Source organism: Astatotilapia calliptera, chromosome 17, assembly GCF_964374335.1.
Source record: "Astatotilapia calliptera chromosome 17, fAstCal68.1, whole genome shotgun sequence".
NCBI classification, from domain to species: domain Eukaryota; kingdom Metazoa; phylum Chordata; class Actinopteri; order Cichliformes; family Cichlidae; genus Astatotilapia; species Astatotilapia calliptera.
The window spans coordinates 34,253,173-34,280,628 of NC_137438.1; the positions used below are offsets into that span (position 1 = coordinate 34,253,173).

Sequence of the window (27,456 nt, forward strand, 5' to 3'; positions counted from 1 at the left end):
CTTCTTCCTCCCTGGCCGCTGTGTCAGTGGGGATGGTGTTCGCTCTATGTTGTAGCGTCCTAATGACACCCAGTTTGTGCTCCAGTGGATGATGAGAGTCAAAGCTTAGATACTGATCCGTATGCGTAGGTTTACGGTACACATCAGCTTTTAGATCTCCCCCATTCCTGATGGAAATCTCACAGTCTAAGAAGGCTAACCTGCCACTTTTCATATCCTCCCTGGTGAATTTGATGTGTCGGTCCACCAGTTAATGTGATCCGTGAATTGTGCTACGTTCAGATGAACAGAATCAACTTTTTGGAGATTTACTTTCCTGGATGATTGAGAATGCATCAAGACGTTTTAACCAACCTTTACAGGTGTTGACAGACATATCTGGTTACCTGTATATATTATATATTATATTGTACCTGTAGTATTTGAGTCTTGTGCTGGAACTAAAATGGTAAGTGGTAAATGGCCTGTATTTGTATAGCGCTTTACTTAGTCCCTAAGGACCCCAAAGTGCTTTACACATCCAGTCATCCACCCATTCACGCACACATTCACACACAGGTGATGGCAAGCTACATTGTAGCCACAGCCACCCTGGGGCGTGCTGACAGAGGCGACGCTGACCACCACCAGTAGGCAACTTGTGAAGTGTCTTGCACAAGGACACAACGACCTAGACTGTCCAAGCCGGGGCTCGAACAGGCAACCTTCCGATTAGAAGGCGAACTCCCAACTCTTGAGCCACGATCGCCCTAGTTATGTATTTACCGGGACCTGAATTTGGTTTGGAGCTCTTCACCTAAAATTTGACAAAAAAACAACAAAGCATATTTACCGAAATACTAGACTATTCCTGTAAGAATCACTCTTGTATTAAGGCCCTGACTGATTCCAGTGTCAAGCATAAATAAAACACATAGATAAGAAACATGAATGTGCAGTTTTTCCCTCCTCAAAATTCAATCCAACCTTAAAAAAAGTAATTGCAAAAACAAGTGAATTGTGACTATGCCTGATTAACAGTTGCATGGCGAAACAGTCAAGTTTAATGGATCTTTCCATGATCACTGCAACGGACTTTTTGGGCTCTGATTGCTGAAGTTTCAGTAGTTTGTGAGATGTGAAAAAGCTCCAGCTTGATGAAGCCTTTGTGAAACACAATGACTCATCTTTTGTTTGGTACTGTTTTGGCTCTGCTAGGTCCTCAAGGTCACCATACAGCATGTCTTATCGTTAGTATTACAGAGACATAGTGATTTACTAATGACACTTTAATATCTGCTTCATGTTATTCACAGGTATCTCCTGAACAGTTGTTTCTGCACAAGGTCGACTGTGGTCTCATTAAATTTTGCATAATAACCACATTCATATTATGTTCTTGCAGACTGTTGCAATTTACTATATATTTACCTGGAAGCTTGCAGTATTGTTCAAATCAGCCTGAACAGTTAAGCTAAGCAACTGCTATTTTATTTTCTGAAAAACTGAAGGTCATACTTGACATCCAGCTGGTTTGGCAGTAAATCGTCAGGCCATGCTACTGTTTTAGAGGGTGTTTGTGTTTATATCTTGGTTTGTGTTCCTTTGCTTCAGATCAATCCGTAGCCAGATTATCTTTGTTTAACAAGGTTTCTGAGGCTGACTCTAACACATCTCGCCTGCTCTGCAGAGAATTTATCACATTGAGGAGAGCCAGCGCAATCCCACTCAATCCCCCTTCCATGCTAGCACCAATGACAAAGGCTCTAAATGGATTAGTGTAGGTGATTATTGTCATTGTCACCAGTCAATAGCTTTTGGGTGCGTGTTGTGTGGTGTCACCCAAGAGTTTACGGCGCGTGTGAGTGAATGTGTGTGGACGAGTGACTGTGTTTAGAGTTCTGTGTTAACACCTAATGGAAACAACATCATTGTAAGAGATTTGAAGGCATTGTCCCTGTCTCACAGAATGCAGAGGCAAAAAACAAGACAAGAGGCACAGTGAAAGAACGCTTGGTCATACTGGGACATGGGTAACAAGGAGAGGGAGGGGGGAAGGCAGTGTGAGGTGAGAACAATTCACACTACAAACGGCATTAGGAGACATTCCCAGCAGAGGGTGAAGGAAATTGCCCAGAATGAAGATGGAGCAGAAGGTTAAGGTGGTGACAGTGGTCTTAAGGGAAAGGAATGGGGAAGGGACTACACTCTGCACAATACCTTGGCCCCAGAACAGTCAGTCAGGAGGACAGAGGTTGGACAGGACACAAGAGGTAGCACAGGGAGATGGGTAAAAGATGCAGGCAGGGAGATAGACAGGGAGAAGCAAAGGGACAGATGGATGGAGTATGAAGGAGGCAGCAGGATAGCGACAGGGGAGGAATTGTGTTTCAGGAGCTCACTGCCAGAAATATGTTTCCATCATGCAGATAGAGGGAGAGGAACGATAGAGGAAGAGAGAGGAGAGTAGTGGGCCAAACATGGAGCAATGCTTTCCAAAAATGGCAGGGGGGTTAGTGAAGGGTTAGAGAATCAACTATAAATGGTAAGACCCCTAAGGTCATGATTTTCCATGGGGTTTAGCGCATGGCATTGTGTGCAAAACAGGGAAGGTGTGTGTATGTGTTTGTGAGGTCAGCTACTGTGTGATATATTAGGTAGTAAGTCACTTTTTTAGAACTCGCTGTAGAGGAGAAAACAGGACAAGCCTAATCTACCTATCGGGTTTCATTATTTTTTTTAATTATGTCATTCAGACAAGGGCTCTTTTTTTTTTTTTACATTAAATGTTCCTATAACATAGACAGGATGAGCCACATTCCAACATTGTACTGTATCAGATTTAACAGTATATTGAGTGATAATATGTAGAGTCATAGTTTAAATCTGTACATACAGCTTGATGCAATGAGTGCAACTGATCAGTAAAAGTATAAATTCTATAATTTTACATTGATTTGTTTGTTTTTAAAAAGATATGTTGTTTAATTATAAAAGTTTTTATCACAAAATGGTTAAACATGGTGTAATATTTTTTAAAGTATGTAAAATCTAAATCAAAGCAAATAAGAAAAATATTCGAAATATAGTTTTTCAACATTGACAGCTACAAATATGAAAGGATCACATATGGTCTATATCACAGTATTTCTGTATCTTAGATTAGTAATAATAGAATAATGGATAACAGAAATGCATATTCTATGAATATATATTTGTAATGTACTCATAAATGTAATAATTTCAACAATAAATGTTATATGTCAATATAACTCCAGGTTTGCATATTTAAAAATACAGTCAGTGTTATTTAGTATGATTTTACAGAGGACCATTTTTCTAATAGCTATATATAATAATAAATAATAATACATTTTAGTTAAAAAGCGCCTTCAACACACTCAAGGACACTGAACAATAGAAGAAAACACATAATAGAGATGACAAAATGGATAATAAAAACAAAAGCACAAGATAAAATTAACAAACAGTGGGATCACAGTGAATATGCAGATTTGAACAAATGGGTTTTGAGTTCAAATTTAAACTGGGGGAGAGAACCAATGTTTCTTATAGCTGGGGGTAGAGAGTTCCACAGCCTGGGAGCACAGCAGCTGAAAGCTCTGCTTCCCATGGTAGTGAGGCGGAAAAAAGGCACAGCAAGTTGGATAGAAGAAGAAGATCGATGGAATTGTACTGAATAATAATTGCAATCGGTAAGAAAGAAACTTGACACAAATGGGAGGAAAACATACATGAGAGGAGTTTGATTTTGGCATGGTTTGAATATTTGCTTTTGGCATCTGAGGGCACATGAACTGTGTATTTTGTGCCTTCTCTGAAGTTTGTCCAGAAGTGTTGGAAAAGCTCCAATGTTCAGGTCTTATCGTAGCCATCTATCTATCCTAAAAAAAATCTCCTGTCTGGAGAAAGTGTGAAGTGCTTTTTATAGGAACATGACCACGGAACAATCCAACTATTTATCCATGTTCTTCCACTTATCCAACTTAGGATGTCTATCCTAGTGTCATAGGACAAGAGATGAGTGTACATACCCTGGATAGGCTGCCAGTCCTTCACAACCCTAAAACAAAAAGAGATAAATATTCATGATCACATAAAAATTTTAGAATCACAGATTAACCTAAAAAGCATATCTTCATAATGTAGGAGGACGTTGGAGTAGTTGGAGAGAACCACAAGGGAACAGGGAGCACATGTAAACTCGATAGCACAAAAAGACCCCAGTCAGACTTTGGATTCAAACACAGGAACGTCTTGCTTTGGGAAGTCCATTGCACCACTGTGCTGCCTGATAAAATTGACCCATCAGATTAACCAACTGTTGGGGCATTGATTTAGCTCACCAGGAAGAGTAGCAACCCTGTTGCTGAAAGGCTAATAAAGAGACCCGAGTTTGAATCCACCCTGAGGGCCTTTATTGCATATTCTCCCACTTTCTCCCAGCGTTTTTATCTTTTCTCCCTAAAGTACTAAAGGCTAAAAAGGCCCCAAAATACAAAAAACATTTAAAAATATATTAAAAAGTGATGTTTTTTAAAGAGGGGTTTTAACAAAACTATTATTCGTTTCAGTAAATTTTTGAATCTACTCTCCAGATGTCTCAGCTAAAATATGACTGACTTTTGTGGGACGTATATGCAGCGCCTGGTATATGTACCAAAAGTGGTCCAAGATACAGCAATCGCTTGCCACGGTCATTCCCACTGCATGGTATTTCCTCATGATCGTAGCAAGACAGTGTGCTCTGCCACTCTACAACAGAAACAGAAGGATGATGGAGACTTATGTTGATGTATTAGAAAACAAAAATACCCAGAAGGATCTGCTTCTAACATCTTAGTGCTTGATGCCATGACACCTTTAGAAGTCTTGTCAAGTCCACACCTCAGTGTTTCAGAGCTGTTTGTTTGGCTCAAATAAAAGTAAGACAAGCATTGCATGTTGTGTCTGGAATTATTTTTGCTGTTATGTGCTGTAAATCATGTAATGCTGAATCTGTTTCCCAAGCGTGTTGGTATACTATGAATTCTTTTTAAAATATCATTCAGCAGCAGCATGCACACAGGAGTCATATCCTAAAGATTAAGGGGGCATACTATAGTATAAGCCATATCTTAATGTCAAAGACAACCACTCCTGACTCCAAATGTTGTTTACTTAACTGTTATGAGTTTCTCACGCAACTCCCAGAAGACGCACTGAAACGAGCATCAGGGGCACTCCTGTGCCGAGGGCTCCTTTTCAGCATCAGTTTTCAAGCCAGTGTTTGTGCTTATCTATTTAATTAGTGAACATCATGCCAAGTGTAGAAGTTTACAGAGGACTACAAGTGAAAGCCAAGTCTGTTGGGGGTACCATGCATCACAGTGGGCAAGATCAAAAAGAACAACAAAAACAAAGTCTCGGCCTGCTCCTCCTTTAAATGCACAACTCCCCAGAGTGGGTGAGCTGTGAGCACACAGCATTACAATATGTTCTTCCCACCCATGCTGACTTTTCGCCAAGTACTCAATATTATGCTTCAAGAACACAGGACTATGGCAAATAAGATTTAAAAGAATTTTCCCACTCTAAGTTCTCACATGACAAAGAAGATTATTCAGGGTTTAGTCCACCACACAAGGTGGTGTAAAGTGGTAGTGTCCTAGTCCTTTAAAATAAAACCTCTAGTTTACATCAACCCCCATTTAAAACATGTCAACTTACATTTCAGAGACTAGCAATGTGGTTAAATCTCTGAATAGTGTGAATAATGTGTTAAACAGTAAGACTGAGGTCAACTAGAGGTCCATTTGCCTTGCTTCACTAATGTTGTTAAATCAGCAGCAGTGACAGCAGGGAGAAGGAAATAAATGTAATGTAATTATGTTATGGAAAATAAGTTTGGATTTTTTTGGTTTTTTAACTTCAGTGTCTTAGGCTACGTTCACACTGCAGGTCTTAATGCTCAATTCCGATTTTTGATCAAATCCGATTTTTTGTCTGCTTGTTCACACTACAAATAAAATGCGACAGCAAACGCGCTCTAGTGTGAACGCTCAAAGTGGCCCGCATGCGCAAAAGAAGACGTCACACACAACGCACTCTGTTTAGACCCAGAGCAAACAGTATTGTTTGACTGATGGCCCTTAATATAAAGACTTCGGACTTTACTTGTCCCAATTTTTGCTTTAAGTTATTTTGTTATTTACATAATAATGTAAATAACCTAATAATTATCCTTATTGCTGTTTTAGAGAGGAGCGGTGCTTCAAAGAATAGTTGCAGATTTCTGTCAAAATCTGCAGATTATACAGAACAAATAAAATGTTCACGTTGTCTTCCCAATAGTTTCACTAACATCTATACTGGATGGCCAGGAAGCGTTCACGATGTCTTCTCGGGCGCTTCTCCGGAGCTGATAATTGGCGTCTGTCTTGTGTCAGTGACGTAAAAGACGGAATTAATGCGACATGACCGTTCAAACAGCAGTCGCTTTCTAAAACATCGGATATGTATCGGATTCAGTACCACATACGAAAGTGACCCAGATTGGATTTGAAAATATCGGATTTGTGCCGTTCACACTGTCATACAATGATCGGATATAGGTCGCATAGGGTCAAAAAAATCGGATTTGATGCGCTTTCGCCTGCAGTGTGAACATAGCCTAAGACCTCAGTCACACATGCCTAGAGATTAGACAGGAAAAATGTGCGTTCCCCAATTGGTTGGCAAGTAGATGCTGACGTTGCTAGGTGAAATCCATTATAAACAGGGTGCTGCATCAAAAACCTTCTTGTGATTTCAGTAATACTTTATAATACAGCCTGTGTCTATGGGTGTAATTCCCCTGTAATTAAATGGAATTTCAGCCTATTGTTTAGTGTATTAAAGTCTTTGTTTATTCATATCAAGCTAAGTTTTTCAAGTACACTCCTTTTGAAATTTATATTTGAACAGTTATTATAAAAGAAAAAAAAAGTTAGACTTAACTCCAAACAGGATTATATTGTCATGGTACTGGGTCATGGACCGAGTGACTTGGGTTTATCATTAAATTGATAGTTCTAAGTATTATTATGATTTGTGATTTTTTGCTTATGTTACATTCTTAGTAGTTGGATTATGGTTTCTGTGTCATACCATTTCTATGCTTCATGTTCCCATGTTCCACATTTTAGTGCTGTCATGGTGTTAGTCTCTGTTTCCTGTTTTACTTTGGTAATCCTTGCGTGATGATTGCATAGGTATTCATACCCGTTGTTCATCAGTTACATAAATTATATGCCTCCAGAGGCAAGATGAGCCGTCAAGCAGTGAGGAAAAAATTTAGAAGATTGAACTCTTTTCATTATTTCAGTGGATGTCCGGGTCCACCTTCCACCCTCCACCCACTCAGACTATTTATCCCCAAATAAGTGATAATTTAGATCTCCAGTTATTCACTATTGTGTTATTTTATTTGCTACTGAAAACAAATGGTAAGTGGCCTGTATTTGTATAGCGCTTTTCTAGTCCCTAAGGACCCCAAAGCGCTTTACACAACCTGTCATCCACCCATTCACACACACATTCACACACAGGTGATGGCAAGCTACATTGTAGCCACAGCCACCCTGGGGCGCACTGACAGAGGGAAACAAGGTGGAAATAGTGAAAAGTAACTGAAATGTTTGAGCTGATGGAAACAACCCAGCAGTTTCCTTTGCTGGTACTGTAGCACACTCATACCTGAGTATAACACTCATAACATTAGATGTATAGCTAAAAAAACAAAAGCAGGACAAAAACAACAAAACAACAAAAAGCAACCTAAACCAACACCCACAGATAATAAGTGTTTCTTTCAATTGGTAATTTTGCACATCATGAGAATCATGTGTTACTGCTGGCCAAGGCCATCTCATTTCTTCTTCTGAATAAATAAAGTTGGCTGGGAAATTTTAGCAAGCGGTAACTAACACCACTGGTGTGTATCATTGAAATATTACATCTAAAAATCAGCTGCCGAAGAAGGTCACTGTCAAGGTCAGTTATCCCGTGTTTTGTATTTTGCCTCCAGAGGTTACAGAGAATGATCCCATAAATTGCTTGAGTGCTTTATTGGCTGCTGTAGGACACGAGCTCCTTCAACTTCACTCATATAAAATGGAACTGCACAAAATATTTGGAGCATTTCCTACTTTAATGAAGTGCAAAGGTGAGGTCAGTGTTACTAATGATAATAATAATGGATTGGATTTATATAGCGCTTTTCAAGGCACCCAAAGCGCTTTACAATGCCACTATTCATTCACTCTCACATTCACACACTACTACTAAAGCCATTATTTGACATGTCAAGTCCTAGGTTTTAAGTTATTTTCTATTATTTAGCAATATAATTTAATTTTGGTGTGCTATTGATATTGAGTTAAGTTATCTCAATATGATCCAAAGAATTTCAAACATGAACTCAAAACAGCAGAGAAATTGTTAAAAAATGTGGTTGCTTAAGCCCTGAGAATGTCATTCTCAAAGGCAGTATGAGTTGTGAGGTTTGAGAAACCATGTGCAATTTAGCATGAAGACAATTTCTTACTACCAGCTACATTTATCCCTGCCAGCCTGGAGAGGTTGGCTGAAAAGCCTTTGGCACATTCTGTTTCTAGTGCATTCACAGGCACAAATGGTTAGTGGGAAAACAATCCTGGCAAAGTTATGTGTCAGAATGTTTATCAGAATCTGTTTTGCTGTTTCTCACTTCATCTTTGCATCTTTCTGCAAGTCCCTCTGCCTTTCCCATTTCTCCCCTTATTTTACATTTTCCAGCCTGAGAGCTGTCAGGTGCACAGGCACTTTTAAAATGGCAGGAATATTTGTTAGTCTGCTTGAGTTCAACCCTTTAGCAGCAACCTACTGTGATGTTTTTGAGGGCATCACAAACAGAGTCACTTTTTCTTTAGGCTTGAGGTTCCACTTCATGGACATCTGTACCACCATAGCACAGCCAAACTGTTATTTTGAAAAGGCAACATGCAAAAAAGAATAGCCCAGTTACTCTTAATGGGTTTTAATTTTCACTGACATTTACAGTAATTGCATCAAACCATTGACCATCTTTCCCTTCAAGATATAAGAAATGTGAATTTACGCCGGTGGGTTATTTACTTGGATGGCATGGTAGTGTAGTGGTAAGGACTATCGCCTCAGAGCAAGAAGGTTCCAGATGTGATAGTCACAGTCAGCTTAGTCTAGCAGTGTTATATATACAGCAGTGTGCAAAAGTCTTGAGCCGCCCCATATTTTTCACTTCCAAGGAGTCAGATTTTCTTGTCATTTTTTAAAGCGGTGTTGAGGAATAGTTTGCCACACCCTAACCCTAACCTCAAGGGATAAATCAGTTTTATTCCCCTTCTGCCATCCTGCCCCATTACTAATATGACCTATAGATTTTTCATTAATGTAGGTCACCGGTAGTATGCACATTAACCTTTGTTGATCAGAGGGTGCGTACTGGTTTCTGTACCTCCAATCAATAGCTAAGTACATTAAACTAATTTCAGGTAGTTATCTATCCTGTATACTGTCACTGGAAATATTTTGTCTGTAGGGGGTTGAGTTTGCTTAGTCATGGCCTCCTTTTGCACACGCAGAAATCAGAATCAGAATCAGAATCAGAATACTTTATTGATCCCTGGGGGAAATTATTTTTTGTTACAGTGCTCCATTTTAAACCAACAATCAATGCAAAACAAATAAACTGACAAGAGTCTGTTTCCTGAAATTATCTTCAAAAACATTCTGGAACCAGCATGAACTCTAATGTAACTGTCTCAAAACAGCTGTTGGGCATTACATTCAAAAGCCTAGGGCACCTGGCACCAGATGAACAAGGTCAAACAAAATGCATTAGAAGATGCAGACTGTAGAAGCCTTCCAATGCATTGCAAGGGCTGCAAACAAATATTCAAAATTCAATTATATCATCAAATGTAAGCAAAATAAAATAGACAATTTATTGTGAAATAAATAGTAGCATTTTTATCATAGTGTAGAGCAGCGGTCCCCAATCTTTTTTGCGCCACGAACCGGTTTATGCCCGACAATATTTTCATGGACCGGCCTTTAATGCATGTAAGGTGAACTAGCAAACATCATCATAGCTACATGCGGCTGTCCTCTTGTTTGATGGCAGATACTCCCTTCACCCTGGCTAAAAAGGCTAAAATGACCAAAGAAAAAGTGGAAAACAGTTAAACATGAGAGGTTTAGGACAAAGTTTGTGTTTTTTCCATTGTTTAAGCACTGCTTCCAGCCAAGAGTGATACCATATATGCCCCATAGCTGCAGAAAAGGCTAACATTGTTATATTTTTACAAAAAACAGCTGAACATGACAGGTTTTTGGACCAATTTTGTGTTCTCCATTCTTTAAGCACCGGTTTGAGCACCGTTTGAGCACCGGCACCGTTTCAAAAGTACCGATTTGGCACCGGTATCGGATAAAACCTAAACGATACCCATCCCTAGTCAGGACCGTGTCGGCTGTCGAGCTACTCGCGGCTTTTTGAACGTGGTCCCATGTTCCATGGTCCAATCAGCTGCTCACTACTCTTCATTAGGGGAGGGGCCTGCAAAGAGTCTTAAACACAGTAAAGAGACACAGAACAAAACAGCCCACACAGTGTTCTTATGGCCATAGCCGTAACACTGCCCTCTCATTCCAGCACTCCTGCTGGAAAAGCCAGAGAGGCAACCGTTAGTTCACACCTAAATCGCGACAGACTAACATTCACTGATAAACTGAAAACACTGATGGGTAGTCACGCAACGATCCAGTGTCGATGAGCGCTCAGCCACACTGCTATGTAGCTCCCCCCACTGTCCTGATCAGCTGCAGGTGTGTGTGATCCTTCTCCTCGGGTGTGGCCAGCCTCACACACCCACCAGGCTTGGTGTCCCAGCAAAACCAGGACACCACACACACTGTCTAAAGGAAACCCAGGGACACAAGCACAACACATAATCACAGTACACACCAGAAAGATACAAACAAGTCCAAAACTGCTCATGTACCCTGGGTCATAAGACCCAGGTGCCTGACAATGTTATAACATGAAGGCAAGACATTTCCTCTGAATAGGATTTTTATTTCACAACTTAATAATTCTCAGGAGAGATACCTTGCCATAAGTGTTCCATCGTTTTGTCTGTCATCGAAGAAAAAGGGTATGATGCTTCATAATTCAGAGGATACTCCATCACAACTTCTGTTCATGTCAGCAGTTTTTATATTTACCTTGTTTTCAGATGTTGCACATAAACATGATAAATAGTTAATGTGATTCTTAAAATGCTGGTCCATTGTACCCACAGCACAACAAGAAGACATTATTTGAGGATCTGAAATGAAGCCTGACAACCAGAGCGTTGGACTGTCTGGCCAGAGGGCCCTCACACCCTGCTGAGCTCACTGAATGGACAATTGAACACAACGCTTGCTTGTCCACACATTCTGTACTCTCACACACACATAGACACACAGGCATGAATAACAGAACACACACACTCAAGGGGAAGGGGAAAGAAAGATCATAATACAAACCCACAGGGACGTGTGTAGATGAAGGTAATGTTGTTGTTTTTTTAACATTCCCTTTCCTGATCTGAGTATTCTTCAATCTTAAAAGCACAGTTGCTTTAAATAGATTCATAATTTTAAATAGCCTAATATAAACTTGGCAATATACACACAAAAAGACACCTGACAGCCTGTGAAAACTACCAGAGCTGCTCCTCTCTCCACCTACTCATGAGATGAGTCAACCTTAGATTTCCCTCATTGTCAAGGAGTCTAGAAATACCTCATTGGTGAAGGGATTTTATACTCTATATGACTGTATTATGCAAGGAAAATCCACACATAAACGGGAATATTTGTCTAACGTTTTGCCAGTTTTATGTAGAGCACGAGTATATTTAAATATGAAATTTACCTTAAAAAAAAGTTTGACCTGACACGATCTGACAAGTGTATCTGCTGCATGAAAAGTTGGGGACTGTCCTGTCTTCTTCCCACCCACGGAATCTCTGAGCTGTCAGAAGGATAATAACGCAGGGAAGGTCACGCTTTATAATGTTACCTGTCAGCCAGCCAATATAGCATCGCCCCGGAAGAAATTCAATTAGCTTGAAACGGCAGCAGGGAGAGAGGCGACATTAAAGGAATTGAACGATAACCAGCTTTTAATCCCGTCCTGGCGAGAGAATAGAAGAAAAGGGGAAAAAATCGTTTTCTATTGAACAGTCGTGACTTTGATGGAGGTGGAATTCTTTTAAGGTGATGTGCGGGGTAATTAGTAATGCGCATGTGTTTACAAGATAAATAAACCACCCTCACTTGCTTTGATGTGTAATGGAACCTTCCTTAGAGATCAGAGGCTGGCGATGACTGTGCTCGCTGAGACAGCTATTTACACCACGTCCTATAGGAGCTGAGCAGGAAAAGCTAGTGCTTCAGTAAAGTGGAATGGGTAACACTTTATACTAAGCATCACCATCAAAAATTTGTAGTTAGCTAAAGCTTTTTTAATAATTATTTTACTGGAAACAAACAATGGGATGATAATTAACTAATTGAAAAATGATTGGTTTGTAAGTGCTTTGCAGTGGAACATTAACATGTCACAGTCTGGCGGCAAAGCTGACTGTGTGGACTGAGAAGGTGGACCCAAGAGCATCACGGGAAGAGACAAAACAAAACTTAAGTGACAAAAATGGGCGATTGTGGTTCAGGGGGTTGGGAAGCTCATCTTGTAACCGGAAGGTCGCCAATCCCCAGCTCTGTAAGTCTTGGTCGTTGTGGGCAAGACACTTCACCTACCGCCTACTGGTGATGACCAGAGGGGCCGATGGCACGATATGGCAGCCTTGCTTCTGTCAGTCTGCCCCAGGGCAGCTGTGGCTACGAGTGTAGCTTTCCTCCACCAGTGTGTGAATGTGTATGAATAGTGAATGAATAGTGTAAAGCGCTTTGAGGGTCTCGAAAAGCGCTATATAAATACAATCCATTATTATTATTAAAAAATATAAAATATGTGAAAGCTGCAGCAATCGCATGATAGTACCAAAAAAAAGTACAAAAAAAAGTACAAAACAAAAGGCAGAGACGAAACTAAACAATAACTTAAACTGGGTGAACTAAGATTAAAACATGAAAAAACTTGAGCGTGCGACCTGGCATGGATACATGGGAAAAACCTGGAAAAACGATGTGAACTTAGCAGACGACCTGACGACGAATGACTGGAAACTCACAGGCTAAATGCACACATGAGGTGATCAGGGAAAGTGGAAACACATGGGGACAGCTGATATGAATGAACATAACAACGTCGCAGGGGGAGAGTAAAACTAAACACGTTGAACATGGGAACTTAAGAGCTCTTCAAAATAAAACAGGAAACATAATGAGACACAGACATGACAACACAAGACACGCAGACATGAAACACATGAAGGGCTTTTTGTGATTTAAACCCACTGATCATGTCCTGTTTCATTCACTTTTAAGTTTTACTGGGTGAAATGCAACACCAAGCCATGACAGCGCTTCTACTATGTTTATAGGTAATTGCAGAAACTCACTGTTATACCTCTAGAATATCCTCCTCTCTACACATTGACACTGATTTGAACCATAAATGTAAATTTGGATTCTTCACTCTATAAACCTTTTCTCCCTAAATCCTTTGCTTAAGAATGATTTCTTGAAATTCACTTTTTCTATTAAGACCATTTCTGATGAGGCTTCAGCAAACAACGAACTAAAGATACAGATATGCTCACATCCTATGTCTAAAGAAAAATCCTATTTTATGTCTTTAAAACTGTGTAATCATTTTTCATACGTGGATTCAACTAAAGAAATTGGAAGACATTTTTCGGGGGGCATTTTTGCATTAAATGTTCTAGCACAAGTACTGCACTGAAAATAAGTGAAAAAGCAGCCAGTGTACAGGGAAAAACTTTAAAAGACCTCCAGAAATCCTGGACAACTACTGCTCAACATCACTTTAAAAATTACAATCAAGGTTTGTTAACGCTCTTTTACTGGCATGATAGTTGTATGATTTCAGAAAAACTTCTGAAAACTGAGCTCTTTCCAAATTTCATCACAAACACTGATCCATTAGTGACCAGGAAGAGTATACACGATGCATGCTCATGCTAACAAAGAGGTACCTCTTAGAGGCTGAGAAGCTTAAATTATGTTTCAAGGTGTTTGCTGGAGTCTTGCCTCGGAGTTTATTAAATAAAATGAAATCATGGTTAAACTAATAAAACACCACTGTCTCCAACACAGACAGCAGATTTGGACTGGCAGTTATTAATGAATATATTAGGCAATTGTATTTTGGAACTAAAGGCCAATGTGAGTTATTTTTTCTTCAATTACACTGTAGCACTTTACCTTCTACTCCATCCTAATATTGCCTAGGCCACCTAAATGACTAAATCTGCCTTTCTTGAAGTATTCAAGGAGAGTTTGTTGAAGCTTGGCTCGACTACAGTGTGCCATTGATGCAGTTATTGGAACTGCAGTCTCACTGAAAAGCCAGGGTTTAAAAATTATTGACTGCATGCTTTCTGAGCAACTTTCTTGCTCCTTGAGTGAAAAGCCGAAGTCCTTCGAGGCTCAAATCTTGTTCTTCGGGGGTCCCTGATCCTTCACTTCAAAGGCAGTTTGCATTAAAATCCACATTTCTTGTTCAAAGGGCACATTTCATTAACTTTGGCAAAAACTACTCTTGTTAAGTGTATAGTAAGTTGCCTGAATATCCTTCTATGATTTATTAAATTCTTTTACTTTCCGTTAAGTCCTTTCACAATAGTCGTCCCTGAGAGATGCAGTCTTTTCACTCAAACTGAAGGTTTTTTTTATAAGATGTTCTGCTCTGTAACTGCTGATTATTTTTTTTCCATTCACCTTATAGTATAGTGAGAAATGGATGCATCCTCCAGGGTTGGCTAAAAAATAATTCAAAAATCTAAATGAATAGCATGAGCATAAAGCATAAAGCATAAAATCCTCTAAACAGTTGTAGAAATTTAGCATAATTGTGGCTTTTTGCATGCACATTAAATAAAGTCAGTGCAGACAATGAGCTCAGTATTATGAAACAGTTACAAAAACCCTGACAAAATTAATATTGTTTTTGTGTGGTCAAGACTTGGCTCACATTAAAGCCCCCAGTAGAATACACATTTGTACAAATTCATCAAAGCATCTGCTCAAGCGCAAAATACAAAAGAGCCATACAAAACATTTTCAGTTCCTGTAGTCCAGACTTTCTGGTATAGTTGTATTAGGCAAAATGCACAGATAGATACAAAGTGTGCTACAAAGGATGCTGCTGCAAATTACAAACGAGCACTCAGAAAGTGCAACCGGGAAGTGCAAGGGCAAGGGCTACACTAAAACTTTGATGTTTTATGATGTTTAGGTTACAAAATGCTGACGTCAGCCTGTTTTTGCTACAATGTAATAATGTTAGACTGCCTATTGAAAAAACAAAGTGTGTTGTACATTTGTCTCTATGCCCTTTCACATGACTCAATGTAGGTTCTTGAAATTTTTTTTAAAGGTCAAATGGCCTGTATTTGTATAGTGCTTTTCTAGTCCCTAAGGACCCCAAAGTGCTTTACACAACCAGTCATCCACCCATTTACACACACTTTCACACACTGGTGATGGCAAGCTACATTGTAGCCACAGCCAGCCTGGGGCACACTGACAGAGGCGAGGCTGCCGGACACTGGCGCCACCCAGCCCTCTGACCACCACCAGTAGGCAACGGGTGAAGTGTCTTGCCCAAGGACACAACGACCGAGACTGTCCAAGCTGGGGCTCGAACCGGCAACCTTCCAATTGCAAGGTGAACAAGGCGAACTCCCAACTCTTGAGCCACAATCACCCGATGTGTAGCTAGGCCCTGAGGCCTAGTATATTAAAATGTTGTTTAGAAAGGATCCATAAAATATTTTGGGTTATAAAAGGTTTTTACTGATTTTCACATTTGGTGTGACCTTGACCCAATTTTCACCATATTTTTAAATGAGCTTGAGCTGTAAATTGGTATCTACTATCACACTATTCAAAATTTGAACATGACATCTTGAAAAGTGTGCACGCTAGGCTTCTAGACACAGACAGATAAACAGAACCGATTACATACTCTTCCCTCTGTGTGAAGAAAGAAAACAAAATGAATGTAAAAATACAATACTATTCCCTTGAAAGTATATACTGCCCAGAGCGTAAGCTGCCTTAACATTGTTTTTTATCTGATGGTGATAATTCAACTTCCCTCATGTAATGGTCTGTAATCCAAGTGACATAATTTTATCAAAAAGAAAGAGGAATACACCTTAAAATGAGTTGAAACTTTAAGTTGTTATTTAAAACAGATTATTAAGGATTTCAAAATCTTATTTGTTTTTCATATGTACCCATTTTCACTGATATCAGCTTGAATAGCAGGAAAGTAACTAGGCATGTAATTCTTTTCTTTCTCTCTTTTTTGCCAGATTTTTCAAGTAATCTATATTTGACAACATCATAAAAACACTGGAAATTCTGAATTTGGTGCGCCACCCCAATAATTTTAGTGGCCCCCCAATATGGCAACCCGTAAAACTTCTGGGCGCGTCCCTGTTTCAGCTTTTGTTCTTGTCTGGAGTCGTTCGGGGCTCCGTCTTCTAAAATATTCCCTCTGAAGCACTTAGCCTAATTAGAGATCATTTATTCCCAGAACTAATCAGTCCAAGTGTTTTTGTGTCTTCTAAAATAATAACATAAAAGAAGACTGTAGCGCTGAGGGTTCAGCGGCCTACGCTGCTTACTTAATTTGACTTGCATGTTTTAATTTGTGTGTGTGCATGTTTGTAGGGCTGCTGGTATGCAAACTGCTGCCTAATTTGATTAGTTGCTAGAATTTAATTAGGAAAATAAGACATATTGTAGGATTCCTCTGACGATCCATCTTCACAAATGTTAGTCAAAGTTAAAGAAGTGATACTCCAGGTCACAGATTTATGTTTGACTAGACCTAAAGTAAGAAAACAATCAAAATCGCATGTTTCCTTGATGTAGTTAAACATGGTATTAACCACATAACTATGTTGCACATCTATTTAATTAAGATCAGTGGGAAGCCTTTGTGTCAAGAAGCCATTTTTAAATGGTGTCTAAATGTGTGGTTTCTTGTACCACTACAGACATATGTTATGTTTGTATACGTCATATGTATACATATATATGTATACATTATGTTTTGCTGATGTGACTAACATGTGACTGACATGTGTCTAACCAGCGGCCTGTCTTTCCTTGCAGGTCACTCAACGTAGTTACATATGGCTCAAACTGTGTGCAGAATGCAATGATTTTCATTGGTAAATCTCATGAACCCATATTTTGATCACATACAAAAAGTTGAGATGTGGAAGCAAAAGGACTAAGTGGTACTAAAAAGAAAGCACGGGGGTGGGTGGGGGTGTATAGTGATCTACCTGCAAAAAACTCTATAAGTCTTTTTTTAAAAGTATAAATTTCAGAGTATTGTTCCTCATTATAAAATTCTTAAGACTTTGAATATCTCATCATTTACAGTAACTAGTATTGTCAAAAGTTTCAATAAATCTGGAGAAATCTCTGTGCGCAAGAAATAAGACTAAAAATCAGTATTGGATGGTGGTGTTGCATTAGTAACTGGCAGAATGGGCTCAGGAAGACTTGCAACCTTCAGTGGGGTGATCTAAAAAATGTAGCTATTTAAAGGCTTTATTAAAGGCTTAATTTAAAAATGAAAAGCATCATGTTCTGTTTTTGAGGTGAGAAACTCAAACTGCATCTAGCACACACTTTACCTTAGAGTCAAATATCATGCTGACATTCTCTTTGGCATCTGTCCTTTTGTCATGTTTGTTTTTTGCTTCTGACTTTCATTTCAACTGCTTTTGTTCCCATAGTAGGAAATCCACAACACACGCCCATGCACATGCTCTCTTTCTGCTTCACACACACACACACACACACACACACACACACACACACACACACACACACACACACACACACACACAATTGTCTGGCAGCAAACAGTGTGCAAATGAATTTCTCATTACTGTAGGTCACTGAATTCATTTCTGAAATGGCAATTGGTATAATCTCTCAAGGGACTTGTTGTGAGTAGTGGGCCACATTTACCCAGTTACCCTTATACCACAGTGCAGATTAAGAAATACATTTACCCCCTATCAACCCACCAACTCCAGCCCATTTGTTCGCCTCTGACAATATGTATTGAACTGCTTTTGTCTGTAGTTAATTTTAACTAGGATGCGGCCGACTGTGAAAAGTGCATCAGAAGACAGGCCAAAAGCTTTTCCTGGAGAACAAGCATCCTCTCTCTTATCTCTTCCTTTTGTTTTTGTTTTTTTTAATAAAATACCTTCCTCTGGGTTCATTAGGAGAAAAGCTGGCTTTTTCCAGCTTTATTTGCTGTGATCCAAACTGGAGTGCTCCGTTATACTATTCAGAGTTCGCCCTTCATCTGTAGTTAATAGCTCTGCATGAAACACCTCTCAGAAATCTAAAAGTGGTCTGCCACACCCTGAAAATCAAACTTCCATCATTAACGAGAGGAAAGATGAGTACACTCCATTACTGATTGCAGAGATTTAACACGTGTGTTACAAAAGAGTTATTACTATAAGTTCACAGAGCATCTATCGTTGCTCCTCACTGCTAAATTGACTCCTGTTGTCTTACTCTCTTAGAACGACCTTGCGGAGGCGACTCTCCTCTTTAACCCCGAGTGTTGTAGCTAGCTCAGCGCTGTCTCTCCCACACCTTGTCCCTGCTGTTGCTGATCTTATCGTTCAGCCTATCAGAGGACTAATGACCCCAGCAATCGTTGCTGACCTGTCAGGGGAAGTGCAGCTGCCAAAGAGAAGGGAGGAGAGTCCATTAAAAGATTAATGTAAGGAAGTGGACACTGTCCTCCTGGACCTGTGGAGCTCTACAGCAGGAGTGGGGAATTTGATTTATCGTCCCCCCCCCCTCCTCACTTGCTGAATAGGCAGAGAAGGATGATCAGGGTGAAGTGGCTTGCTTTGTCAAGAACCACTGGAGGTATGTCAGTGTGTTTGTTTTAAATTTCAATCATAAAAGAAGCATCCTATGATGTTGGCATAGTTTATCTGTTAAAGCAGTTTTATAGGTTAAAGATTTAGTTGGGCTTAAATGAAATGTTTCCAATTTAGGCTGGCATTAGTCAGCAGAAACTTTGCTTTGGAGTCAATGTCAACGCCAGAGCCTGGCAGGCCAATTAACCTGTGTTTTTAAGAGAACACGCTGCCCTATTTATCATTCAATATGCTGCAATTAAGCATTCTGCTACTTTGGCAAGTGGTTTTAATATTTATTTGATCAAAGCGTAGAGTGGCATGAGCCGTGCAACCTGCCTCCATTACTCATGCATACAGCGTAATGTTGGCATCTGTGCAGGGGGAAAATAAAGTTTCCTATTATATGCTTTTAGTAAAGATTTGCTGTCAAGCTAGAGGAGCCCTGTTTCCCTGACTCCTTTAGTGACGGCCTGAACTTTTATAATGGGCTCAAACAACGACGTCTTCACTGCATGGGTACTGACAGAGCCGGCTTACTGCTGAGATAGATGCAGGGGAAGATAAATTATCCTCACTTTTGACTGTCAGGTTGGTGCCTCTCTGTTGTTTACATCCAATCTTGCGTCTAGCAATGCATGCAGCTGGAATTTCCATGTTGTCTGTTTAAAATACAGACTCTGGTACTTCACTCACAAGCTATAAAGCAGTGTTGGCCATCAGCAGTTTCACACAAAAAGCAGACATCCCTGATAGACGATCGCAGCCAAAATGAGGGTAATCTGCTTCACATTCCTCCAGTTAATAATATCAATTAATCAATCAATCTTTATTTATAAAGCACTTTTCATACAAAAATGTAGCACAAAGTGCTTTACATGGTTAAAAAAAATATAAAGGTGAAATGTTAATTGGGCAAAATCCCAGGTCTCCCTTCTTCTTAATGTGTCATATTCTCATTCACTGCCGCAATCACAACACACGATTTTAAGAGAGATGTGATGTATGTGACGGCTTCACAAACAAACTCTGCAAAGATTCGCTGTCTGCATTCTTCAGGCATAATGGGCTTGCTTACCATTTGCAGTGTTTGCACCATTACCCAGAGATGACTTTGCATCTAAGCCTGACTGAGATGAACAAGGGCGTCAGATGTCAAATGACAACAAATGGGCTTCTGAAGCTAAGTGCTCCTGGACAGCATAGAACGACCACAATCAGCAATCAGCAATGACACACACAAAGTGCTTGAACTAGAGCAATTTCCCTTGCCAGGTGCAGCATTGCTGAGTTGGTTTCTTTTTATGTTGTTCATTTAAAAGCAGACTTAAAGTGTTTTAAATGATTTTTAGCCAGCTGGAAGCTTTGATAATTCTGGCATATTTTCAAATTATATATTGATACAGGGGACTGTTCCCATTTATTGTTGGGTAAGTAAAACCCTTGCCTATCAGAATTTACAGAGCAATATTTTTTTTAAATTCATTTTAGATCTGAAGTTGGTTTCAAGGCTCTTTTTCACTGTTCAGGGGAGGTTTGGTCTGGTCTCTACTAAACAAATATAAAATGGAAATACCGTATCCGGTTAAATACTTAACTTTTCTTTTTTATAAACTGCTAACTGTAAATATTTAGGCTTCTCTTTGAGTTATTTACTTCAGGTAAGTCATGTGAAGATGTTCATTATACAATGTTGCTACAATATTGTTTTGTTGTTATTTTAAATGTGATATATAATGTGATTGCTTATAGAGTATTTTTAGTTATAAGCTTAATTTGTCCTTTAATCATGCTGCCCTAGGCTGGGATTATTCAAAAGTGACTCATCAGCATCAGGACATTTAATTTCATCTGTAAATATATCTGAGGATCATTTTAGTCAGTGTTATTTGATCTATTTCCTTTTTTAAATCTATAATGTTATTACAGATTAAAAACACTCACAGCTTTATAGTGAAAATAACTACAATATTGAGAAGGTGTTGAGTGAATCCTCATTTCTTTATAAATTATTTTGGTAGTAAAATGGGAAATAAGTGCACTGATTTATTGAGATATGTGCAAAGATAAATGGTAGTACGTGGTAGTTCTAATGAGGAAAGTCAATATTTGGTATGACCACCTTTATTCTTCAACACAGCCTGAAGTTCTCCAGGGTTCAGGAAGGGCATTCAGTGTTCTGAGGCAGCCTTCTTCTTTTGGCTGCCTCTTGTTTAATTTTCTGTCAAATGATTCCACACTGTGGCAGCAATGTTGAGGTCCAGGATTTGCGGAGGCCAATCCATGACGGAAGGAAAACCACACAATTGAACACTATCTAGAAATGTTTTTACAGCACTGATATCATTGTCATACTGCAAAATGAAGCTGTTAAAAATCAGTTGCTTTCCAAATTTCCACATGATGGATAAATAACTGATGGCAGTTTTGACAAGATCCTAAACACCATTCAGTCCCACACCATAACAGAGCCTTCACTATGTTATACAGACACTAGACCCTCACTGTTGTACACTGAAAAAAATATGTTGTTGGATTTACTTAATTCAATGGTGGACATTTGTTGCACACAGATGTTTTGCTTTGGCAGCAACTTAAACAATTGAGTTAAATTAACACAATTTATTCATGTTCAATAAACTTGTGCAATTTGTGTTGATAAAATGTGACTTAAACATGTTTTGATGAAGTAATTTGAGCTCTTGGAATATTTTAATCCTTCACAATTTTCTCACGTTATCCCAACACGATTCAATAACTTTTACCCAATACTACTTGGTCACTTAAATACTACATGTTATCTTCAAATTACATTTTGCTATTATATTCTAGTATCAAATACACAATTTTCAAATGGAGGCCTTATAACAGATTGTATTGTTCTCTTCCAAGATGGTTGCTGGCATCCACCAGTAACCTTTCAAAACAAAATGTCTAATTTCACTGCATTGACAGTAGGTAAAGAATTAAACTGACATTACTCCTCTACTGAATCTATATAAATCAACAGTTAAATAATGTCAGTTCTTCCGTGTTCTCTGGAATCAATCACAGCAAAGAAATTGGACTGTTTCTTTTGAAAAATGTTGGGAAAGAACAATACAAAACATTCTATTTAAGGCCTCTAACGTCAAGATTCAGTTAAACAACAATTATGACTAAACAATTTGAGGTAATGTTAGTTTCCATTAACATTAAATTAGGTTACTGAATTGGCAAACACCTTCCTATTAACACTACCCATTTTACCCCAATAACTAAAGAAATTAGCACTTGCAGGTCAAAACCTTTATTCAAGAGACGCAAAAATAACATTGATACAGTGACTGTCAAAAATTACAGCACTGATCATACTGTGACATCTTGGTTCAAAACAGCACACTTAGAAATATTCAACGTTCTTTACTTCAACTGAATGAAACTGAAAATACCATTTCACACGACCCATATGGGATATTTAGACTGTATAACTGTTCACGCTACATCTCTTCACTAGTAAAAGAAAGAAAAAATACAAAGAGAAATTTAAAAATGCTGCCAAACAGACAAACAGAACTTGTACAGAGCAAAAGGAAAAACAAACAACAACAAAAAACGGCTCGTCCTCATGGCAGTTGCAGAGTATATAAAAATGAACCCTGCGATCCGTTCCTGGAATTGAGCTTCAAAAATGCAGCAGAACAAGTGTGAGATTTAAATGTCCTCTCACCTAGAGCTGGTCACCTCACATGCATAACAGTGAGCTTCGTTGCAGGAGCAGTTTTGTCTTAGTTGTGAGCTTTTCTTGAGAGCTGAGTTGCATCCAACTCCATTACCACCCATTGAATCACCTCAAAAGTGTAGCAGAGTTGTGATGGGTAACTCATGTTGAAGGAATAAAAAAGGTCCAAACAGCATGGCTACTGCAAAGGTCACGTTATCCAGATCTTGAAGAACAACATCAGAAAAGTCATTGCCTGGTGCATCCTCTGGAGACAGATGTTCATTGTGGTTTTCTCAATCTGTGCAGTGGCCTCAGTCAAGTCCTGGTTAAACACAAAACATTTCTTTAAGATTCCTTTTTAAACTCATCTCTTTTGAATCTACCAGTTCTAATGTTAGAGTAATTTAAACCAATGCAAGCAACATAGTAAATAGCTATAGCCAAAGAGTGGCCTGCCATGCTGCCATTCATGGTCTAACAGAGTTTCTAAGAGAGGGTGAAAAACATAATAATTTCAAATGCTTTACATTAGTTTTTGTTAGAAAGACACCGGCCCATCAGAAATCCAGGTTATGTCACTCAGAAGATGTTAGAATTTAGACTTTCAGCCCCACAATTTGGTTAGCTGTTGGTCAGTTGGTCATTTTTTCAAACAAAAGCTAATATAAATATTGGTGGGATTTTCCTTTGTTCATTAGAATGACAAATTTAAAGTTTTTTCACACTGATGTGACCCCTAATACAGGGGTGGGGATGGGGCCTCAAGGGCCGGCGGCCGAGTTCACTACCAGGCCTCATGTGAACTTCAAATTATTAAAGAGGACTACTGGTCCTAACCAGTCCAATGAGGATCAAGTGGATAACTAAATGCATTTTTAAATGTTGCAAAGCCACAATCTACTCATAAAACACTCACCATGAACTCCTGCACCAAGATGTTGCAATTGTCTTTCACACAGATGCGGAGCACTTTGATGAGGGACTCCGAGCATTAATGTCATCCTTGACTATTATAACAAAGAAAACAGAGATTTGTGAACTTTTCAGTAGCACAGAAGAAAATGATCCCAGACAAAAACTCTTGACTTTTTAAACCAGTCAACATGCAACACCAGCATCTACAAAGCAATATCAAAAGTTCCTGTTTGACATCAACTTTATGGATATATAGTTTCCAGAACATTTATTTTTAAAAAAAGATAATTTTTTCTCAGTGGGCCAGTAAATGCATGACGAAAATTATGGCATCCTTTTAGTGGAATCATTACTCACAGGTAATAGTTGACTGTTTCAATGGATGTAGCATAAAAATCTTTTACTGACCTAATCCAATACATATACACTTTGTAGTTAAAGAATTTTAAAGTTCTTACTGTCATTATGGCCGCTACATCCTTTAGCTTTGTGCCCTGTTCCCCCGATCACTTTGCAAACACTTTCAGCAGACTGTCAGAGAAAAACTCAGCTCCGTCAGAAACCTTGACTGTAAAGGCATGGTTGGGATGCACTGGAATGCTGCATTTTATCTGAAATGACATAAAATTATTTTGAAATAACAGCAGGCACTGTGCTTGGTTAATCAGTAATGTTTTGTTGAATAAAAACTGTGTTTCCAGATCTTATGGGATTAAAAAAAATCCAAAGATGTTTGTTTCTGATTTGCAACCCAACAACCCACAAGTTACAACCTCATTTCAGTTCAAGTGTGCATTAATGCGAGTCCAGTAATCACCTTTCTGGCAATACATACAGGTATAAGTTAAACCTATGGCAGATTTTGGATCTCTCAGTTGTATTAATAGGGTGAGTATGCATGCACCTAATAATTATAAAAAACCTATTATAATTAAGTTACAGAAACGAAAATAGAATATACTTTCTTACCATAACACCTTGAACCCACAATCCATCAGCTGACTCCTGGTGAAATGCAGAATAGAGGTCATCTCTCAATGTGCAGCAAAAAAAACAAAAACAAAAGGACAGCAGGTGAGGGCAGGAGGGGTAGGGATGTAAGCTAGCATAATGCCGCTGATGATATTAGCTAAAGCTGTTCAATGTCCAAAATCTCACTAACACCACGGTGCAGTAAATACACAATGTAACTGAAGAGTCAGTTGACAAATCTATTCACACAGAAAACCAAATTATGTTATGAGTGCCTCGTAATTAGGTTTAATGTGATATTACGGCTCTTGTGCCAAAGACAAATTCAAATGAAAAAGCGCCAATTCTTTGACAACAGATAAAACAGCAAATAAGCTAACGGCTCTTTTTTAGCATGTTACATGGCGACACTCTAGACGTTTAACTACATTTGGCTGAATTATGGTAAAAATGAATTCAAAAAATCAAGACATACCAAAAACGTAGAGTTGGCTGCTCGACTTGACTGAGATGGATGCCTTTTTTAAACCACGATCCAAAGCCCGCGAGATGAAATCACGCGTGGTTTCACGAGATTTAACGTTGCTATCTTATTGACTTACGTCACCTGAACATGATATGAACAATTTAATACACCCTTTCTGCATATCATGTAGTTTTTACACTATATAGTTACATTTAACTTTAAAACATGAGGCAATTGTGTTAAATGCATGCAAGATGCTTACATAAATCCAAGAGATGGCCAGTCCCTTTTTTTCAGTGTACTTCTCTCCTCTGTACATTATTGATTTTGTTTCTAAAGAAAAAATTGACATTTGGATTCATCATTCCATAAGATGGGGCAGCACATGTGCTCGATAGCACTGTTATCCCTGAAACTAGGTTCTATTACAGCCTGGGGAAGTTTGCATGTTCCCCTTGCATTTTTGGGGGATCTCTGTGGGTACTTCTGCCCACAGTCCAAAGATATGGATGGAGTTAAGTTAATTGGTGATTTTAAATTAAGTGCAGGTCTGAATGTAATTGTGAAATCTAACCCATTAGCCCTGTGACAGACTTGCAGCCTGTCTAGGGTGTAGCCTGACTGACCCTGAATTGTATAAGCAGAAGAAAATGGACGAATTGACACGCCACAAGACCTGTTGCCACTGCCAAGACCCAGAAACATGGTTGCCACTCTGTGCCTGAGCGTAAGCATGAGGGCCTACAGTATATAATCTCTGATTTTGTAGCAGCAGCGCACATGGCATGGGTAACTCGTGAAAATTTTGAAGCAACATGTCCTGCCACCAACACAATGATGAGACAACGCCAAACCACATGGTTCACATAATGAAGAGCAAAGATTCCAGATGATAAACTAAACTGCCATGAGTCCACAGCTGTTACCTATTTGGGCATTATGAAAAGGCAGATATGACAAAGAAGGCCCCAAACCACCACTACTGAAGTGCTATTTCAAGGAGGAATGACAGGTTAAAACAGGTTTTGGGAGGGTAATTTTATGCCTTAGTTTGACAGTGACGGTGAAGATGGGACATTTGGGCAGAGAGAGTGGTGAGGAAATGGAACAGAGCAAATGTTCCAGTACGGTAGGAAAGAAATTGGGGACTTGCAACTCAGTGCATTTGTGCCCGTGTGGTATGTGTACTAATAATTCAGCTACTGGGTTGCCAGATGAAATAATTTGAATGCAGGTTGCTAACTTTCACTTTCTATTGCCCTGGAGGGACAGCCTTCACATAAAATTCTAATGGAAGCGGGGTGGGGTGGGGTGGTTCAACTCATTACACAAAAATGAAAATCACCAGCACAAATGTCGCTTTCCTTTGTCTTTCATCTAAAACATACTGACAGATTGCAGAGACACCACCTCGGGGATGGAGCCAGTGTCAGAAAAATGAATGGGAATAAATCCAATAGGCCATTCAGGTAATGTTTGTCATATTTGCTCAAAAAACTATTCCTTCACCTTCTTTGCACCAACTGCTGTGGGTCAGAGAGTCACGTCAGACTTGGCTTTCCTTTTCTTGCATAATTCCCCCATGCTGTCTGTATTCTTGGCCTGTAAAGCTTATTTTTAACCATCAGCAGAGAATGATACTAGGCAAGAATGTCTCCAAATCAGACGTTATTAAATATGACTGCTTAAATACATAATAAAAATCAGGTGAAAAATCTGAGATATGCTCACTTAGCCATAGATAAAATGTCTTCCTGCTGCAGGGTACATCTAGAACACTGGATTATGTGACCATTTTAAACTTACTGTGTGGCATTATTTGTAGTGATGTGATCGTCATGACTACAGAGTTAACTCGAGCATGATTGCGCTTTACACAGGGTGTATCAATCATTTGATTTAAAAAGGCTACATATTTTTTAAGTAATGGATATAGAAGCTTGCATTAAATTCGAAAATAAAGGGCTGAATATAGTTTTACATATACATTACTAACAGTAGGATATACAACGTTACAGTGAACGACTGCAGAATCACTTGGACATCAGATTATTCTTTTTTGATTTTGATACTGATTTTATTACCGTGTCCTATCCCTGTTAAATACATAATAAATTAAAAAAAAAAGAAAAACTAAAACCATGTCATTACTGGGACACAGCTGTTAAATAGCCATGTTTCAATTCAATATGGGCACAGATTTTTGTTGTGGAGTACCACTTTTACCCCTCACTGCATTTTAA

General features: G+C 39.0%; 1 long non-coding RNA gene across 2 annotated transcripts; it reads right to left on the bottom strand.

Annotated features, from left to right (window-relative positions):
- Positions 1 to 22,430: 22,430 nt before the first annotated feature.
- Positions 22,431 to 25,363, bottom strand: LOC145421341 (uncharacterized). 2 transcript variants are annotated; one of them, XR_013902678.1, is made up of 5 exons: positions 25,223 to 25,363; positions 24,745 to 24,808; positions 24,234 to 24,386; positions 23,777 to 23,867; positions 22,431 to 23,182 (listed from the first exon to the last, which is right to left on the bottom strand). It is a non-coding gene; the product is annotated as an uncharacterized LOC145421341 (long non-coding RNA). The 2 variants fall into 2 exon arrangements; XR_013902677.1 differs by lacking the exon at positions 25,223 to 25,363 and having other exon boundaries at positions 24,745 to 24,884.
- Positions 25,364 to 27,456: the final 2,093 nt, after the last annotated feature.